Source organism: Schistocerca gregaria, chromosome 9, assembly GCF_023897955.1.
Source record: "Schistocerca gregaria isolate iqSchGreg1 chromosome 9, iqSchGreg1.2, whole genome shotgun sequence".
Classification (NCBI taxonomy): Eukaryota; Metazoa; Arthropoda; class Insecta; order Orthoptera; family Acrididae; genus Schistocerca; species Schistocerca gregaria.
Genome location: NC_064928.1, coordinates 80,404,017 through 80,411,490, shown reverse-complemented (window position 1 = coordinate 80,411,490; position 7,474 = coordinate 80,404,017). Strand labels below are relative to the sequence as shown.

At 41.3% G+C, this 7,474-nt stretch overlaps 1 pseudogene; it reads left to right on the top strand.

Moving 5' to 3' along the window:
* The first annotated feature begins 5,402 nt into the window (after positions 1–5,402).
* On the top strand, positions 5,403–5,520 carry LOC126292515 (5S ribosomal RNA; annotated as a pseudogene).
* Positions 5,521–7,474: the final 1,954 nt, after the last annotated feature.

Genomic DNA, 7,474 nt, shown 5'->3' with positions numbered 1-7,474 from the left:
ATGATTTAAAGATATTTGTATAATTTTCCAATTTGAAGTCTAAACCATTGTTGCAATTATCAGACACACCTCTTCTGATACCAATAATCACGCTCGGAAGTTTGGTGTCCCACTGCACACCGGAGTTTGATGTTTTCTAACAATGTTCTTAATCTCATTTACCTCTATTTTGACTGGAACCGACCTGGTGAATGCGACTTTTCTTGATGTCAGTGTAAAGGGCCTTAATTGAAGAACCAGCCTAACTACGTTCAGTAACAAAATGAGCTTCCGTTTCTTAACGTACACATCAATCGAGATCTATACTTGCCGTCGCCTACCAATATCTCCAACTCGCCCATAGCGCATGTAGCAGCATCCATATTGCCCGTCGTTAATGTTCTTACTCTAACATTTCTGCGTTATTTTAGCCAAATGTTGTAGATAGTAATAAATAATTTCGTGTGGCTCAAAGACCTAACTCAAGTCTCTCTATCAGATGCCACTTCTTGCGACTTACGTGTCCCCAAAAACTCCACTTATCCTAGAAAGGAAAGAGGGGCTACGTGCAGTTTAACGTAGAATCCGAACCACGTGTCTTTTCTGGCGACACCTCACTCCACTGAGACGTGAAGGTTAGGTTAAAAAGGAGACTGAAAAATCCGTGTTTCGATCCATATTTGATCCCGCAACCTCTGGGCTTTCACGGACCCGCTTTACCCCTGGAACACTTTTTCAGTTAAATTATTTAATTACATTTTAGGACATAGAGTTATTATTTTAAAAAAATTACAGACATAAGAAAACAATACAGCTACATGCAAATTGTGTAAACAGGACAACAAAATCCACACACTACATACCTTTTAGGTCAATACGCCAATAAATACGCTTTTAAAAAAGCGATCGGTGGTATATCCTAATAGCAGCACAGTTGGTAGAGCAATTGCCCCCGAAAGACAAAGGTCCCGAGTTTGAGTCTCGGTTCGGCACACACTTTTAATCTGCAGGGAAGTGTCCTATCAGCGCACACTCAGCTGCAGAGTGAAAATCTCATTCTGGATATATCCTAATACTAGGAATGTTCATGTCATTGTCTCTAAGTACATGGAAACAATATGGGACACAATTACGCTAGAAAAGGTAAAAGGCAGAACAAATTTTGCTCCCCAGATGCAATGTAATATTCTTGAAGCATTTGAATACCCAAAATTTGCGATCGCTATTGAATCCGTCACGTTTAGCAGAAAACAAGTAACTGTGACTCACATATTCGTTCGCGTTTGAGTCCTCTGACGTGAGAGCATAACACAGAGTCACTGAGACATCGACCACGTAATTTTCCTTTTCTTTCTTTTTAAGTTATTGAAAACTTCTTTTTTACATTTGAAGATAGGCATACAGCTATTACTGCATACAACGTTTACAGACATACAAAACCATACAGCTAGAGATCAAGTGCATACGTTAAGGCTTCTTATGGCATCAGGATTACAAAACGTACTACATATCTATGAGCGTCTCGCGACATATCAGTTTGGCCACTAAGCAAATAAATATTTTTAAGCAAAGTTGTTAGTGACATGTCTTAGCCTTTAAATGTTCTTGGCATTATCTATTAGTACATTTAAACAGTGGGGCACATGAACAGGTTGTAAGTTCTACAAACAAAATATGGACAGGAGAAGAATTGATTCATTTTGGGATGAACAGGTAATTGTAGGCCATTGGAATTCTTAAGTCTTCTTCTAGAAAAGTAGAGACTCTCCGTTTCTTTTCTTTACGTATAAAAAGCGGGTTTAGCAGTCAATAATAACAGAACAAAGTTTATTTTCCCTCAATCACAAAAGGCCACCTTAAACTCAATACGATATTTCCTCAAACATTTGATTACCCGCATTTGCGTCCGCCATTGAAATAGTCACGTTAAATCGAGAAATGTGTGTAATTCACACACTCATTTGTGTTCCCCTTTCCTCTCGGTGGATAACACAAGCTATTTCATGTGTTATTCGCATCATGCTGCAGCCAGAGCGCCATAACTTCATCAGGTGCGTCCGGTTGCTCGTGTGCCAGTACGCAATGTTTTTCTCGCTAGTGTTCTCTTGCGGCTCCGAGACTTGTGCGACTTCATTGTCCCCCCATTAATATTAGACTGGCAAAGTTTTGCAGGTGTTCGAAATATAGCGCCTAGTTCAACGTGAGACGCATTTATTAATTTCCACAACGAAATTCTGTCTGCAAATCTGGCAGAAAACCAAAAGGGAGTCTGGTCATACATAAAGCACACCAGTGGCAAGACGCAATCAATACCTTCACTGCGCAACAACAACGGTGAAGTCACTGATGACAGTGCCACTAAAGCAGAGTTATTAAATACGGTTTTCAGAAACTCCTTCAACAAAGAAGACTTAGTAAATATTCCTGAATGCCAAGATGGGAAACATAGAAGTAGATTCCTCAGTGTACCAAAGCAGCTTAAATCACTTAATAAAGCCAAGGTCTCCGGTCCAGATTGTATACAAGTCAGGTTCCTCTCAGAGTGTGCTGATACAATAGATCCATATTTAGCAATTATATACAACAGCTCGCTCACAAATATCCATACGTAAAAACTGGAAAATTGCTCAAGTCACACCAACACCCAAAAAGGGAAGTACGAGATTTGCAGTGGGATTTGGAACATACACAGTATTCGAACATTATGAAATAACTCGAAGAAAACGATTTATTGACACATAGTTAGCACGGATACAGGAAACTATCGTTCTTGTGAAACACAACGAGCTCTTTATACTCATGAAGCAAGGAGTGAAACTGATTCCATAATTTTAGATTTCCAAAAGGCTTTCGACACCGTTCCTCACAAGCGTCTTCCAACCAAATTGTGTGCCTATGGAGTATCGCCTCAGTTGTGCGACTGGATTCATGATTTCCTGTCAGGAAGGTCACAGTTCGTAGTAATAGACGGAAAGTCATCGAGTAAAACAGAACTAATATCCGGCGTCCCCCAAGGCAGTGTGATTGGCTCTCTATTGTTCCTGACCTGTATTAACGACATAGGAGACAATCTGATAGCCGTCTTAGATTGTTTATAGATGATGCTGCGATTTACCGTCTTGTAAAGTCATCAGATGATCAAAACGAATTGCAAAATGATTTAGATAAGATATCTGTATGGTGCGAAAAATGTGAATTGACCCTGAATAAAGAGAAGTGTGAAGTTATTCACATGAGTACTAAAATAAATCGGCTAAAATTCGATTACGCGATGAGTCACACAAATCTGAAGGTTCTAACTTCAAACTAAATACCTAGGGATTACAATTACAAATAACCTAAATTGGAATGATCACATAGATAACGTTGTGGGTAGAAGAAACCAAAGACTGCGATTCATTGGCTAAACAGTTAGAAGGTGCAACCGGTCTACTAAAGAGACTGTTTTCACCACGCTTGTCCTCCCTATTCTGGAGTATTGCTGTGCGGTGTGGGATCCGCATCAGGTGGGACTGACGGATGACATCGGAAAAGTACAAAGAAGGACAGCTCGTTTTGTATTAGCGCGCAATAGCGGAGATAGTGCCAGAGAAATGATGCGTGAATTGGGGTTCAGTGAATCTTCTGCCAGGCAGTTGCACGAAAGCGCTGGTAGTGCACGGCAAGGGCATTCGTTCTAACACACACACACAATGTTGTGGTTGGCAGGAGAGCCAACACCGTGTTACTAGAGGAGGCCGAAAGGCACGCGATTTAGCTCACGCAGGCTGGCGTGAGGTCTGGAAAAGGACAAGGAAATTAGAATTTAGGAAAACGGACGTAGCTGGTGGAATACTTAACTTTAATACGTTAATGACGAACGTCGCTCTTGACATTACATGATTCTCAATATCAATAGTAACTGATAGTGGAGCCTTGCTAGGTCGTAGCAAATAACGTAGCTGAAGGCTAGGCTAACTATCGTCTCGGAAAATGAGAGCTTATTTTGTCAGTGAACCATCACTAGCAAAGTCGGCTGTACAACTGGGGCGAGTGGTAGGAAGTCTCCCTAGACCTGCCGTGTGGCGGCGCTCGGTCTGCAATCACTGATAGTGGCGACACGCGGGTCCGACGTATACTAACGGACCGCGGCCGATTTAAAGGCTACCACCTAGCAAGTGTGGTGTCTGGCGGTGACACCACACACACACACACACACACACACACACACACACACATACACATAAATGTGTTTCAAGGAAAGGCTTTCATTCTACTGTTTAGTTGAGTGCTAAAGTTGATAATAATGTGGGGACGAGGATGAGGGAACAGACGGCAGAGGGAGGAGAGGGTGAAGGTACTAGCTAATGTCTCATTGCACTCAGGGATAATGTGTAAGTAGGCTGTTTAGGTTATTATGTTGGTAACGCTACGTGTCGCTCCTAATTTTTTTTTTGTGTGTGTGTGTAAGAAAGGCTTTTTAAGTTTTTATGTTGGTAACGACACGCAGCGCTCTTATTTTTATCTTTTTTTGTATGTAAGTAGGCTGTTTAGGTTTTTATGTTGGTAGCACCACGTAGCGCATTTTTTTCTTAAAAAAAAAGAGCGCTACGTGGCGTTACCAACATAAAAACCTAACCAGCCTACTTACAAATGGTGTAAGAAAGATTGGGAACCGATGACGTAGACAGTTCACAGAAAGTGTGGACGACCAAAACAGCACCACTATACTGTCACTTGAGAGGTAATACATGCAAGACGTACGTGGCTCACTATTGTGCAATATTATTGTACTCAATCACTACCTTATGGCATATGATGGCTCTCCATACCATGGCGCCTGAAGTAACACCGTAGTACCTCTCCAAAACATTGGAGGAATAAGATCTCCCCCAAGGTCTCTGTCATTCTCTCCAACTATATTCATCTTTTTGATCTGCAGCTCTCGTCCTTTCTTTCCGCATTTGCAGTTAAGTTATACGACATAGTTTCCGCCTTTTTGCAAACACACTACTTTTCCTTTTTATCCACGCATGTTTCAGCACCTCTGTGCCATCAACAGTGGGATTTTTGTGTACTGAAAAACTTGATTTTTCATTACGTGGTTTTGCAGGACCAACTCTATAATGTCTTGCGCTGATAGGTTGTGTTTTGTTGTGACTGAGGTTCTTCTTTCGGATTCCGAGGACACTTCACACGCATATTAGACGGGGTTGGAAAACACAACATAGTGCTCACCACATCTTGCAAAGTAATGGCGTTTATAAAGATACACATAAATTGCATTAACGTGTGTGTGCAGTGTCCTCGGAACCAAAAAGAAGAAGGATCAGTCACAACAAAACATGACAACCTATCAGTGCAGGACACTATAGAATTGGTTCTGCAAAACCACATAATCTAAAATCAAGTTTTTCAATAAACAGAAATCTCATTGATGATGAAGCAACGGCCTTGCCGCAGTGGATACACCGGTTCCCGTAAGATCACCGAAGTTAAGCGCTGTCGGACGTGGCTAGCACTTGGATGGGTGACCATCCGGGCCGCCATGCGCTGTTGCCATTTTTCGGGGTGCACTCGGCTTCGTGATGCCATTTGAGGAGCTCCTCGACCGAACAGTAGCGGCCCCGGTCAAAGAAAACCATCGTAACGACCGGGAGAGCGGTGTGCTGACCCCATGCCCCTTCTATCCGCATCCTCAGCTGAGGATGACACGGCGGTCAGACGGTCCCGGGGCGCCACATGTGGCCTGATGACGGAGTGAATGTTACTGATGGTGGCACAGGGGTACTGAAACATGTTTGGATAAAAAGAAAGAGCAGTGTGTCTGCAAAAAGACGGAAGCCATATTTTACAAGTCGCCAACAATGTTCATTCAGGGCAGCTCAGAACGTGACAGCATTCATCAGCACTTCATGGTTTTGGTCATGGCAACTCTCCAAAAACAGCCGTTTGCGATGTTACGGTAACGGAATTATACGCATTGGAAGTTAATTCTCAAGTCCGCCTGTGCTACTTTCCGGCCAGTCTACATCTTCATCTACACGGTTACTCTGCAATTCACACTTAAGGGCTTGGCACTCTCTTCATCCAATCACTAACAGCGCACGGAACGTCTTTCAATGCGATCTCTGATTTCTCTTATTTTGTTATGATGACTGTTTCTTCCTACGTAGATCGGCGTCAACAAAATATGTTCGCATTGCGAGGACAAAATGGTGATTGAAATTTCGTGAGAAGATTCCGCTGCAACGATAAACGCCTTTCTTTCAATGATGTCCACCCCAAATACTGAATCATGTCAGAGATACTCTCTCCAATATTTCGCGATAATACAAAATGTGCTGCTCTTCTCTGAACTTTCTCGATGTACTCCCTTAAGGATCCAAAACCGCACAGCTTTACTCCGATAGACGACGGACAAGCGTAGTGTAGGCAGTCTCTCTGCTAGATCTGTTACAATTTTCTAAGCGTTCTGCCAATAAAACGAAGTCTTTTCTTTGCCTTCCGCACAACAATTTCTGTGTGCTCTTTCCAAATTACCTTGAGCGTAACTGTAATTTCTAGGTATTTAGTTGAGTTTACGGCGGTTAGGTTTTACTGATTTATCGTGTAAGAGAAGTTTAACGGAGTCCTTCTAGCACTGATGTGGATGACCTCACACTTTTCATTATCTAGGAACAATTGCCAATTTTCGCACCACACATATCTCTTCTAAATCGTTTTGCAATTGGTTTTCATTTTTTGATGACTTCACTAAACGATAAACTACATTATAATCTGAAAACATTCTAAGATGGCTGTTCAGATTGTCTCCTAAATCGTTTATTTAGATAAAGTACAGCAGAGGGTCTATAATACTACCTTCGGGAACTCCAGAAATCACTTCTGTTATACTCTATGACTTTCCGTTAATTACTACGAACTGTGGCCTCTCTGATAGGAAATAACGAACCGGTTCACATGACTTGGTCGATATCCCATAAGCATGCAATTTCACTGCAAACGTGTGTGGTACGGTGTCAAAAGCCTTCTGCAAATCTAAAAATATGGAATGAATTTGAAATCCTTTGTCGATAGCACTTGTGACGTTCGCTGTGTTATTCAGTGGTTTGATATTTAAGTAATTTGTAAATGAAAATGATAATCTTATTTCATTACACTGAGTAATTACTAAATAATTTTTTCTCCCGGCTAAAGATTTGGTCAAGTTGCTAAAGAAATTCAGGTTAACGTCGTGTTGAAGTGTTGCCTATAAGCTGTGTAAGTGTCGCTAAATCACAGTTCATACAACAGATTCTATACAACTATTGATTATGATGGAAACAGTTATCTTCAACAAAACGATCATTAAAATCACCTAATATCAGCCGCGCACAATACTGGCATATGTTACCTGAAACAATATTCTTCGCAACTCGTGCGTAATTAATTTCGGCTTCATACATCAGCAAGAAAAGTTTGTTATATGGATGTTTTTAATGAACCAATCTGATTCGAATTATTTTCATTAAAA